Source organism: Azolla caroliniana, unplaced genomic scaffold (assembly GCF_043228905.1).
Source record: "Azolla caroliniana isolate FFs.n. ecotype wild unplaced genomic scaffold, voAzoCaro1.0.p SCAF_5, whole genome shotgun sequence".
In the NCBI taxonomy this organism is placed as follows: domain Eukaryota; kingdom Viridiplantae; phylum Streptophyta; class Polypodiopsida; order Salviniales; family Salviniaceae; genus Azolla; species Azolla caroliniana.
Window position 1 is genome coordinate 23,580,368 of NW_028230440.1, and position 14,380 is coordinate 23,594,747.

The following is a 14,380-nucleotide window of genomic DNA, read 5'->3' on the forward strand; positions in this document are numbered from 1 at the left end:
GCTACCACCCACAAACCGACGGTCAAGCCGAACGAACAAATCAAACACTGGAGCAGTATCTGCGGTGCTTTCTCAACTATCATCAGAATGACTGGGCAGATATTCTTCAGTTCGCCGAATTTGCCTATAATAACGCTATCCACGCATCGACTAAAGTCACGCCATTCTACGCTTATACAGGATATCATCCCCGGTGGTGTGTCCTTGAAACCCCAGAAGTGTCCACAAATCCGTGCGCGGAGGATCGTTTGGAGCGGTTACGCAAGATACAAGCGGATTTATCTACTCAACTCCAGCAAGCTCAACAATCACACAAGGACTACGCAGATCGTCATCGACTTCCATCCAGTTTTAACATTGGAGATCGGGTGTGGCTGCTACGACGACACATCAAGACTACTCGCCCATGTGAGAAGTTGGATTATCGGCGATTAGGTCCTTTCCGTATTATCGGGAAGATTAATGATGTCGCTTTTCGTCTCGAGCTACCTCCGCAACTTCGGATACATCCGGTATTTCATAGTTCTCTCCTCGAACCCTATCACGAGAGCACTATCCCAGGACGTACTATACAACCACCACCTCCTATCGAGCTCGAAGATGGACCTGAGTATGAGGTCGCTGCCATCCTCGATTCCAAGATTGTTCGCAACAAGCTCTACTATCTAGTCGATTGGCTAGGATATAGTCCCAGCGAGCGTACTTGGGAACCGATCGAGAATGTGACCAATGCTCGTGCTCTTCTAGAAGACTTCCATCGACGATATCCCGAGAAACCGGGTCCTCAATCCAAAACGACTCGTGGAACTCGTCGTTTTAAAGGGGGGATAGTGTCATAACTAGACTCGAACCCATAACCTTTTGTTACACGGGTCGAGACTTTACCATTAGGTTATGAATTGTAATTTGAAGGATATTATTTTCATTTAGGTTTTATTAGGAAATTGATGTATATTCCAGATTTCTCTGGAACATTCTAGAAACTTCAGGAGTATTCCTGAAGACACTATAAAAGGAGGCGCAAGGCATTAGTTCGAACCAAATCGGTTCAACGCCAGTCTTAAGCCTTCTAACCACTGTTGTATATCTTCCTTCATATAATACATATATCTTTCGCATCATCATTCTCTCTCTCTCTCTCTCTCTCTCTCTCTCTCACTCACTCATTCCTTCTCTCAAAGTTCGACACCTCTCATAGTACTAATCCTTCTCTGTCTTAGTACTATTCCCCGACAATAGTACTAATCCTTCTTTTAGTACTAATTCCTTCTCTGCCTTAATAGAGTTCCTGACAGCATTGGCAGCGGGGGAAGGCGAATCCGAAGCATTTTCGGCATTTGAATCAGGTTCGGATGGGGAATACAACGCGGAGATGAACTACCGCAGCAGTAACGACACCCCAGGAGAACCAGAGGACGAGGAGTCGGATACCTTGCCGACACTGGAACCAGAATTGGTAAGATTGGAAACTCCGATACCGGAAGTTGACCACACACCGGAACCAAAAGTCGAGGATGAGAGACCTCCGACACCGGATGTCCAGGAGGAGAAGCCTCCGACACCAAAGAAGGAGCAAGAAAGATCTTCGACGGCGACAGAAGACCGGGAAAAACCTCCGACACCAAAAGAGGAGGAACGACCACCGACACCACCAGCCCGTGTACCGACACTAGACGACGATATGCCGTTCCAATATCCCAGATACCGGGATGATCCGGACGCGGAAGCCCACGTCCATGCGTTTCATCAGACTTGGGAGGCGAACCATGTGTCCCAACGCTTAAATGTAGCCGAAGAGGAACGCTCAAAAAGGGCAGAGTTCGGCATGACCTTGGAGGGACCGGCCGCCAGATGGCACCGAACACAAGATCCCAGCACCATCCCCACATTTGAAACATTAAAAACAAAATTTTTGCATTTCTTTCACAAGGAGATGGACCAACGGGAAATGGTAGGCTTATTTTACAACATCCGGTAGGAACCAACGGAGAACATTCAACAGTTTGTCATCTGGTTCCAGCGGATCCACAGTCGGCTTAGCCGGACACCACCAGAGGAAGAAACAAAGGCCATATTCTTAGTAGTCCTCTAGGAACCCTTATGTACGGTGTGCGCCGTTATTGATTTCCGCACCAGCAGCATAGATCAAGTGATCGACCGAGTTCGGGAAATGGAAACCTCAAGTTCATGGCTAACCATGGGCGCCCTTCAACGGGCACTACCAACGGAAGAGGACCTCTGTTTCCGGCAAGCAGTTCAGTGTACGACATGCCTGAATGCCGAACATTCGGCGCTGGAATGCACCATGCGTTCCCAATGCTTGCTTTGCCACTCCAGAAGTCACACAATGGAACGGTGTGAGTATAACTTGTTAAATCGGCAAGCACCACCGGTCCGGCAAATTGAACCACGAAGCAACCAGGAGGAAGAAGAAGAACGCTGGCAGCGAGAGGAGCGCTACCGACCGGCACAGGATGTTTGGTACAACAATTGAAGAGATGCTTATGACCGGTATGACAGACAGGATAGATACCGGGACTATAATGGACGGTACGAGAGATACAACCGGGATCACTCCCCTGGATACAACCACCGAAGGGATGACTATGGCAAGTATGAAGACCAACACTATCAAGGTTACCGCAACAAAAGAATTTCAGTAAGAAACGTTATTTCAACAAAAAGGGGGGTCATCCACGCACTTACCCCTGGTCCTCCACCAAGCACACACGCCGAATCCAGCAATGCACGGAAGCCGTACTGCTATTATTGCCGGCAAGAAGGCCACTATAGTAATCAATGTCCGGCGAAGAGCTACGACAAGCGACCAACGGTGAACATGGTAGACGCGGAAGTCACGGACATACAACAAGTCACTACAAGATCAAAAGGCAAAGCCACGGAGTGGGAAACTCAAGAAGCCATTCGGAAGCAGGCAACTGAATGAGTGAAGAAGGCAAATGAGCGGAATGCGGTAGAGCTCGAACAACAAAAAGAGAATGACGAAGAGCTCACCGGCCCAGGGCAACCTGAAAACCCAACCTGGCAGGCGTTGCAAGAATGCCAAATAACGCTGTCGTTAGGCTAGCTATTGCAACCGGTACCACGCTTCACGGAAGGACTAAAGACCGGAAGGACGGCAGCTGGCGCACCACCGGCTCCGGCATTCTTTTCAAATTTGGAGGAAGGACCGGTAGTGGTGGACACAAGTAGTCCGACAATCACAACCATCGTGAAGGGAAAGGAGCTACTAGGCACGATTATCGATGGAGGATCCGACGTGAACGTGATCAGCCTCCGAACATGTAACACTCTAGGAATCCATGATTGGGAACTGTGCCTGTTTTGGCTTCGGATGGCAGACACAAGCTCAGTACGACTGACCGGATTAATACTTGATCTGGAAGTAACCATCGGGGGTCACACATTTCACATTTCCGCAATAGTTCTCCAGCTACAGGCTCAGGGAGCTTACCCACTATTGTTGGGACACCCTTGGTTAAAAACAACACACATAAAGAAAACTGGAGGAAGAATATAATTACGTTTCGGCGTGGAAAAGCGAAAGTACGAGTACCGACTCAACCACAACCCGGTACCGGCAAGGAGTCAACGCCGCTATATGCGGAATGTGTCAACACGTTGGAAGGATTGGCGGATGAAGAGGTCAATCAATACTTACAGGAAAATCTGAAGATCGTACCTTTGTTTGAGATTGATTTAACCGAAGCAGTGTCACCATACATACTGCAACCGGACGGGACCGACGAGGAACCGTATAAAGAAGCAATCCGGGAATTACGGCAAGCACAGGAGGCACTGGAAAAAGAAATGGCAGTATCACAGCGCGTGAAAGCATCCCAACTAGAAGAGGTAAACCTAGGTACCACAAAGGACACAAGACTGGTGCACATCGCCAAGGAAATGACTTCGGAGAACAAAACGGCAATGATCACACTCCTAAAAGAATTTCACGATGTGTTCACCTGGTCCTACGAGGACATGCCGGGACTCGATCCGCAGTTATGTCAACACCAGATACATCTGAGTAAAGACGCCAAACCGGTAGCGCAATGGCGTTACCGGATGAACCCGAATTACGCAGCAAAAGTCAAAGAAGAAATCGACAAGTTGCTAAGAGTGGGCTTCATCCGATCGGTAAAGAAAGCCACATGGCTCAGCCCGTTAGTGGTAGTACTCAAAAAAGAACGGTAAGATTAGAGTGTGCGTCGACTACCGGAAATTAAATGCGGCTACGGTAACGGATGCCTTCCCACTTCCATTCACGGATGGAGTCCTGGATGCGGTCGCCGGTCATGAGGTCTATAGTTTTCTGGACGGTTTCAGCGGCTATAATCAGATCCAGATGCACCCCGCCGACCAGGAGAAAACCGCTTTTGTCACCGAATGGGGAGTTTTTGTTGCCGTAGTGATGATGTTCGGATTGAAAACGGCGCCGACAACCTTCCAGCGGATCATCATGGAGATTTTCAGAGAATTCATTCCGGCATTCATGCAGGTGTTCTTGGACGACTTCACTGTTTATAGCCAGGAAGGGGACCACCTTCAACACCTTCAACTATGTTTGGAGAAATGTAGGGGTTACCGACTAAGCTTGAACCCGGCAAAATGCGTGTTCGGAGTAAACAGCGGAGCGTTACTAGGCCACATAGTGAGCAAGGACGGTATCGTAGTGGATTCGGACAAAGTAAAAGCAATCCTGGAGGCATCTGCACCAGCCACGGCAAAGGCACTAAGCCGGTTCTTGGGACAAATTTGATGGCATAGCCGAATGCTCCGGTATCTAGCAGACCTGGCTACACCACTGCATGCCGCGGTACATCGGACACCGTTCCGATGGACGGACACAAATGACTAGGCTTAACGGGCACTAAAAGTACTGTTGTCACAAGCGCCGGTGGTGCAACCTCCAGATTGGTCTAAAGAGTTCCATGTGTTCGTTGATGAGTCCGACATTGCAATCGAAAGCGCGCTGATGCAACTTACAGAGCCGAAATGGTACCGGCCAGTCTATTATGCCAACCGGATGCTGTCCCAAGCGGAACGTAATTATTCCACGACAGAAAGGGAGGCTTTGGGTATGATCTACAGTGTCACCAAGTTTAGACACTATCTGTTGGGAAGGAAATTTTCCTTTCACGTAGATCATTTGGCGCTCCTCTATTTGGTGTCCAAAGCATCACTCACCGGTAAGCTGACCTGGTGGATGTTACTACTGCAAGAATTCGAGTTCGAGATATTCCATCGACCCGGCATACAACATGCGGTAGTGGACTATTTAAGCCGATTGGATTCCGGCGAAACCGGTGACGGAGTCCCAGACGACTTTCCGGATGCAAAGCTGTTTAGAGTCACAACAGAAACGGCAACGGATAGTACGGTCGCAGAGGAAGACAAGTGGCTTACTAACATGCACCAATTTCTAAGCACCGGTTTACCTCCGGAGGAGATGAACAAAGACGAGACGAAACGCTTAGCAGTTCAAAGCCGACACTTCTGTCTATTACAGGACACCCTATACCACAAAGGCGCAGATGGCATATGGGTAAAAGCATGCGAGTGGAAACACTATTATAGCTAGTTAGCTACTAAAATGGACATAGCTAATTAGCTATTTGTTTAGCTAGTCTTTTTTGTGGGAAAATCAAATATTTGAAAAACTAATTTATGAAAAAACTCAAATATTTGAGCTTCTGTTTCAGACGTAGTGGAACTTGGGGAATAACACCATCATCTAAGGTCGACTTCAATGTCATCAATCTCCTGTTTAGCCTAAGTTTGATTTTGAACGCAGATGGAGAACTCAGAGCACGAACGCAAACGTAGCTCCCGCAACAGCAGAAAATCGACATTGCAGATTGAGAGCTACAACACGGAACCCGCTCGATCATCGTCCAGGTATGTTTCAGTTACAGAAACCCCAAACATTTGTTTTTTCTTTTTGACTACTGTCTGAACTTTGATGCCAATTCATATTTCCCCAAAATCGAATAGGGCGAAGTCCTTGGAGTCCCATACAAGGATGTCTTGCAGATCGGGGAGTAGTAGCAGGTGTGTTTATATTACTTTTTTTGTGTTTAATCTTGTCTTTAGTGATGATTGGGGTTTCTGATTGAAATTTCTAATTAGGGTTTTTGTTTATAAATTTCTGATTAGAATTTCTGATTAGGGTTTGTGATTGAAATTTCTGATTAGGGTTCCTGTTTGAAATTACTGATTAGGGTTTTTGATTATAAATTTCTGATTAGAATTTCTGAATAGGGTTTTTGTTTATAAATTTCTGTTTAGGATTTCTGATTAGGGTTTGTGATTGAAATTTCTGATTAGGGTTTTTGATTGAAATTTCTGATTAGGGTTTTTGATTGAAATTTCTGATTAGGGTTTTTGATTATAAATTTCTGATTAGAATTTCTAAATAGGGTTTTTGGTTACAAACTTCTGATTACAGATTTTGATTAGGGTTTCTGATTTCAAACTTCTGATTACAGATTTTGATTAGGGTTTCTGATTTCAAATTTCTGAATACAAATTATGATTAGGGTTTCTGATTTGCTAAGTTAAAGATTTTGCACCATTTTTGTTGTTGTTTATTGGGGTTTCTGATTTTGCACTATTTCTTATTTTTGAAATGATATTTCAGATGGCTCGTTCCTCCGTATCCGAGAGTGCTAAACTTCGCAAAATTTTGTGAGACAAAGGAGGACTTCCACAACACCTATGGTCTGTCACTCGAGGGTGTTGACCCTGTTGTCCTAAGTGATAAATTGATCAGTGATGTAGATTGGATGACAGTATATACAGTGCCTAGAGTCAAAGGCAAGGTCAAGCTGAAGCATGTACGAGCCGACCGGTACGATGACTGCATGAGGCTGCACCAGAAAGTTCATCAGGAGATCCCAGTCAACAATGAGTTGTCAGTTTCATTAGCTAGAGCATTTGCATATGAGTACTACAAAACAACGAAGGAATCCAGAGACCCTGAAATGTATAGGGTAGCTTGGGTAGTCTATGGTGAGGCATCGGTAAAAAGATGCCGAAAGATGGGGACCTTGGCACAAAAAATAGATAGATTTTGGAGCATGGTAGCTGTTGATGCAACTGCCGACTCCCAGCAAGACCGGGGGCATACACCACACCGACACCCAAGGAAAGCCAATGTCGATGATCCAGGTGAGACATTGGCATTTTTTAAGACTGATTTAGAGAAAGCCACACTGGCTTCTGCAATGGAGAGCAAAGTTACTTCCGCTGTTACAACGATTAGAAATAAGATTCAGGTAACTATTGTTTTGCTGGTATGTGATTGTGTTATAAATAACTTTGAGGGTAAAATGTGCTAATCAAGCATTATCTGGAATAGGTTGCGCAACAGGAGCTTGAATTAGAGGGGCCACTGGATCCCCAACGTAAAATACAACTGCAAATAGAGATCCAGGTTCTTTCAATGAACCTGGACCTTCTAGGTGTAAATACTGTTGTAGATTACAATTTGGATAAGCTTCAAGTAAGTTAACAATTCCTGAGCAAAGTTGGTGTATCTTTCAACAACAGGAATAATTAATCGGTAAATTTCTCTGTTGCGTTGAAGGAACAATACATTCATCAAGAACAGGAAGTTAGCTGTCTTAAGAAGCAGCTACATTTTGTGGAGGGAATGGTAAGGACCAGACAGGATTTGGACCTGAACATTCTTGCTCCCTTACCAAATGAGGCAGAACCAAAAAATGATTTATTGACAGTTCAAGCACGTTGCATCGCTTGCGGGTTAGGTGTGGAGGACAAAACTGCGTCTTTGTTGGTTCACCTACAACTATGCAACCACACATACCATTTGCTTTGTTTTCAACATGCCTGTCGAATTGCTGCATTCTGTTTGGGAGATTGAAGTACAACTCTACCAAATGAGTGGAGAAAACTAATAGGTATACCATACTGTAGCTAATAAGCTTAGTCTTTTCTAATTAGCTAAGCCGTCAAAAGTATGGAAACTATTTTGTTGCTATCGTTGTAGCTAATTAGCTACTACCATAGTTGATTAAAGTAGCTAATAGCTATCCTATTAGTTAATTAGCTACTGCCATAGTTTACTACAATAGTTAATTAGCTAAGTGGCAGCTAGTTACCTACTAGCTAATTAGCTATCCTACTGGCAGCTAATTAGCTAATGCCAGCTAGTTAGCTACTAGCTAATTAGCTACTCATAGCTAATTAGCTAGCACCATAGTTGTGTAAAGTAGCTAATTAGCTATCCTACTAGCTAATTAGCTACTGGCAACTAATGAGCTACTAGTTAATTAGCTATCCTAGTAGCTAATTAGCTATGGTACTAGCTAATTAGCTAGTACCATAGTTGTGTAAAAAAGCTAATTAGCTATCCTACTAGCTAATTAGCTACTAACAACTAATTAACTATCCTACTAGCTAATTAGCTATCCTAGTAGCTAATTAGCTACTGCCATAGTTGTGTAAAGTAGCTAATAAGCTATCCTAGTAGCTAATTAGCTACTGGCAGCTAATTAGCTATCCTAGTAGCTAATTAGCTATTGGCAGCTAATTAGCTATCCTAGTAGCTAATAAGCTATCCTAGCTACTACATAGTTGAGAAAGTAGCTAATTAGCTATCATTGTAGCTAATTAGCTATCCTACTAGCTAATTAGCTATCCTAGCTACTACCATAGTTAGTAAAGTAGCTGATTAGCTATCCTAGCTACTACCATAGTTGAGTAAAGTAGTTAATTAGATATCCTAGTTACTACCATAGTTGAGTAAAGTAGCTAATTAGCTACCATAGTAGCTAATTAGCTATCCTAGCTACTACCATAGTTGAGTAAAGTAGCTAATTAAAGTAGCTAATTAAAGTAGTTAATTAGCTACCATAGTAGCTAATTAGCTATCCTAGCTACTACCATAGTTGAGTAAAGTAGCTAATTAGCTATCGTACTAGCTAATTAGCTATCCTAATTAGCTATCCTAATTAGCTATCATATTGCTAATTAGCTATCGTACTAGCTAATTAGCTATCCTAGCTTCTACCATAGTTTAGTAAAGTAGCTAATTAGCTATCCTAAATAGCTGCCATGTTATTGTACAATCTTGTAGATTAAGGACGTCACATGATGTGTCTAGTGTTGATGACGCTGCAACAGATGAGGATACTGCTGCCAACGTGGCTGAAAGTAAGAGTCCTGCTATCACATCTCCTTCAGATTAGCTCCACCCTATTCTTTTGGAACAGTGTACTGAATTAGGCAACGATGTGAAATGCCATGAAATAGTGGAAACAACATGTAAAACTGAGGTTCACAACAACAATGTTTATGAACACTTGATGCAACATTTCTTCGAATCTCAAGACCTTGATTCCACTCCCTCGAGCCCAACTACCGAAAATGTCAACAACAATGAAATAGTGGAAATAGTGGAAACAACATGTAAAACTGAGGTTCACAACAACAATGTTTATGAACACTTGATGCAACATTTCTTCGAATCTCAAGACCATAGTAGCTAATTAGCTATCCTAACTACTACCATAGTTGAGTAAAGTAGCTAATTAGCTATCATACTAGCTAATTAGCTATAGTAATTAGCTATCATACTGCTAATTAGCTATCGTACTAGCTAATTAGCTATCCTAGCTTCTACCATAGTTTAGTAAAGTAACTAATTAGCTATCCTAAATAGCTACCATGTTATTGTAGAATCTTGTAGATTAAGGACGTCACATGATGTGTCTGGTGTTGATGACGCTGCAACAGATGAGGATACTGCTGCCAACGTGGCTGAAAGTAAGAGTCCTACTATCACATCTCCTTCAGATTAGCTCCACCCTATTCTTTTGGAACAGTGTACTGAATTAGGCAACGATGTGAAATGCCATGAAATAGTGGAAACAACATGTAAAACTGAGGTTCACAACAACAATGTTTATGAACACTTGATGCAACATTTCTTCGAATCTCAAGACCTTGATTCCACCCCATCGAGCCCAACTACTGAAAATGTCCAAACAGATCCCTCTGTACTTGAAAAGCTAGTTCAAGAAACGGCTGATGTGCAATTAGCTGCTGAGGCGATGGGAAGGTTGTCGGAGGAGGACACACTTGCGCATTGGGTGAAAGAAGCAAAGCTAAATGGGGAACCGACCAGAAAAAGGCTGAAGAAGGGGCCACGATCGGGAACAAGACCAGTTACTCGGTCAAGGGGCCCAAACGTAGTGGAGCGAAATACTGTTTAGTTGGATATGATTGTTAGCTTAGGGATTTTGCTAGGGTTTTATGAAGTTTTACTATCCTGTTGGACAAGTAAAACCTCAGATTGGTTGTTGCTTGATCCACATTATGTAATGGAACTCTATGATGTTTTTCCAAGATAATTTGAAGAGTGTTGTTCTATGACTGAAACTCTTTGATGTTCAGGATGTTGTTTTGTGAGACTGTTAGTTACTTTGTGAGTGTGAATATGTTGGTGTTTTCTGATGTTGCAGAGTCTAAAGGGTTTGATTCTATTGCTCGTAAGGCCAATGGCAGTGTGGATACTGTTGATGTTGCAGCATGTTTAAAGGGCCCCATCTTGAAAGTAGATGTAGCAACTGACACAAGTGATCTGGTCACACAAGTTGATCAAGCATGTTGCACAGATGACTTGGTGTTGGAGGTAGATGCAGCATGTGATACCAGTGGACTGATATCGAGCAGATCAGTAGCTACATGCACCGAGGTAATCCAAGGATTGATAACTAAGTCGACAAAACAAGAGCACCAGAATTTGAAGCCAGGACCAACACAGTCGACTAGGGGTTTGAAGAGGAAAAGGATGCCAGTTGTGTCGACCGAACCTGAGCTGATTGAGATTGATCGTATACTACCAGAAAATGGTGTAACAGCGGCTCAGTTTCAGGAATGGAAACCTAAACCACTAGAAGTCGAAAGAAGAGCCTTGATCTTGGAGCTTGATAAAGTCTTGATGAGTGTGAGATATATGCAGCCAAGGAGGGACACGAATCAGTTTCTAGAGTGGGCTGTGCAATACTTTGATTTGTTTATTTGGAGTGAAAAACCAAAATCAGATGTGTGGAAGTGTTTAGCAAGATTCTTCCCAAAATGGCGAAGTCGTTTTAAAGGTCAATGGGCACAAGAAAATTGTGAGCAAATGGAAGCTGCAAGATTAAAGAGACTTTCTGATTTTTGGGCTACTTGGCCTGAATATAATGCCGACAATACATTGATTTTGGATATAGAACATTTCCGGCACTACTTCAATATTCGGAGATGCTGTCTCATTCTACCCGAGGAAATGCCTGAACAGTACCTGGTGCAAACAGTGAGCTGCCAACTAGGTGCATGGTTGTGGACTCCATACCGAGCTCGATATGCGGATAATATATATGTAGACTCGTTCCATTGACTAGCAAGAGCTTAGCTGTTTATAGGAGATTTGTAGACATTTCCAATGGTAATTTATAAATATGTAAAGAGATGACATTATTCAATGAAGAATTTAATTCCTTGTTCCCACTGTACTTATCTATTGTGTAATTTGAGGAATATGTTGCAGATTGTTGATTTCATGTTATTGATGACTATTTAGCTATTGACAACTAATTAGCTGCATTTGTACAGCTAATTAGCTACTGGTGACTATTTCACTATAACTTATAACTTAAAATTGAACAAAAAAGACATGATTTTATTGAGAAAGAAGCACAGAAAGCAGACTGTATACAAGAAATTGATTCTCAAACGAATTTATTTAACTGTTTTCGCGAAATACATGTTTGTTTTACAAGAGAACATGGTAAGTGCTACTTGTAGCTACAAATTCCATGGCATACTATTGTAAATACATTCATACACATTAGCACCAACAGTGTATAAACCTGAGCAGCTATTGTATTCTGACATTGGGACGTTGATGCACCTGACCAAATGAGAGTACATGTACGCCGCTGGTTTGTCTTCTAACAACCTGTACACATATTCGTAGTCATCTAGTTTTGCATAAAAAATGCCTTCGATGTAGAATGTCCCGGCAGATACAAAATTTCCCCATGCATCTACAATATTCTACCTTGCACACTGTTTACTAACCGTGCACTTCAATATATAGAAATCAACACCCTCTGAATTGCCTTCTTCAGCATTTACAGCGAAGTTATCCCCAACGTTCAGGATATCACTCAAAGTATCTCCAAGTTCCTCATATGTGAAGTCAGCATTCTGCCCTGTTTCTCCATCAACTGCTTCCTTATCATTCAGAGTGTGATACTCCCAATTCTGAATGTATGCTTTGTTTAGACAATATCTCCAATTTCCCTGCACACAATGGAAGCAAAAACAAGTAAATTCTCTAACCGCAATACAATGACCATCCAACCTGGAATAACCGCGAACAACATGCAGAGATCACAATTCGGGAATTCCTTGGCACTCCCAAGTCTTCTCCCTATTTACTTCATCTATCTTCACTTCCCAAAATTCACGTTTGATATCTCGGACTTGCGAGGAATAAACACCTGTTGCACTCATTGACATATTTGTTCTTAAAAATTCAACTACATGTGATGCACAATTCATGTGCACACCATCTGTCTTTAGTTGTTCATCGGTAAGTGCCCGCTTTATAACAGCCCCTGCACCATCATGTTCACCTTTACCATGGCCAGACCCAAAAAAATTCCATCTCATCTCCAAACCTGTTATAGCAGGATACCTCCCCACAAAATAAAATGGACGTCGAGCCTTGAATTGTGACGCCGCTCCGTCAGACCACACCCAATGTTGAGTAAGCTCCAAACGTTGAGCTAATAACCACTGCCAATGTAACTTAAAATAGTGTTGGACGAACAAGGTATCATGCTTCTTATCATCGGAAATAAAGAAATGAATTACTTTTTTAACATCACCTAAAACTCGAAAATATGTTATGTGCACAAAAATGGTTACCTGAACTGAACACCAATGCATAGATTGAATTTCATTCTGCTGCTTGAAAGTATAATTCTCTGCGAAATCTACTACTGAGACTACTACATCAGTTGGGAAATCAGATATGCAAGTCTTAAACTGATGGGCCTGCCATGAATAAATGAAGTTGTGTTTAATGAACTTTCCTAGAGATACTACAAACAAAGACACCAAATCCCTTGGTTTAAGCATCTTCCGAACTAGATCCTTTCTTTTACACACCTTTCCTTCAAAATTGGTGTTCACTGACCCAAAGAACTTCACAGAGATCAATATTTCACTACTCAATTCATTTGGACACCACCTAAATCTAGTAGGGCCACAATCTTGACATAAACCCATGACACATTTATGAATATGGAAGATAACGTCAGTTTCTCTCGGACACAATATTGAATCTAATAAATAACTCATGGAAGAGATAACGTGCTCAGATGATTTACACTCCTCTTGCGGGCTTGATCGACAGATTGGGCACCCACATGTGCAAACTGTATTAGTTAGGGATGCGCTATGGTGACGTAGTAGATTAATAGAGTCCTTCAGAAAACCCATCTGTACATGGTAAATGCAACAACATGTGTATCGATCCTTTAAGCGTCTCACAAAGTGTGGCTTAAGAGACTCGAATGTTCGTAGTTGAACTTTGGTAGTTGGATGCATTCGTTTGAACCTAATAAATAAATCGACCTGCGTAATAAAGGGGAATTAGTTATTCTCGTAACTAGCTAACTATCCTAGTAGCTAATTAGCTATTCTAGTAGCTAATTAGCTATTCTAGTAGCTTATTAGCTATTCTAGTAGCTTATTAGCTGTCATGGTAGCTAATTAGCTGTCCTAGTAGCTAATTAGCTCTCATGGTAGCTAATTAGCTCTCCTGGTAGCTAATTAGCTATCATGGTAGCTAATTAGCTATCCTAGTAGCTAATTAGTTGTCCTGGTAGCTAATTAACTAGTCTAGTAGCTGGTCTAGTAGCTAATTAGCTATCATGGTGGCTAATTAGTTGTCCTAGTAGATAATTAGCTATCATGGTAGCTAATTAGCTTTCCTAGTAACTAATTAGCTATCATGGTAGCTAATTAGCTGGTCTAGTAGCTAATTAGCTATCACGGTGGCTAATTAGCTGTCCTAGTAAGCTAATTAGCTATCATGGTAGCTAATTAGCTTTCCTAGTAGCTAATTAGCTGGTAATAACGAAATAGCTAACTAGCTACCATGATAGCTAACTAGCTACCAGGACAGCTAATTATCTGGTAGTACCTAAATTAGCTATTGAGAATAGCTAATTAGCTATCATGGTAGTAGCTATTGAGAGTAGCCAGTTACCTATGTAGTAGCTATCCTAGTAGCTAACTGAGGTAAATGTAATTGATAAGCTAATTAGCTTTTCTG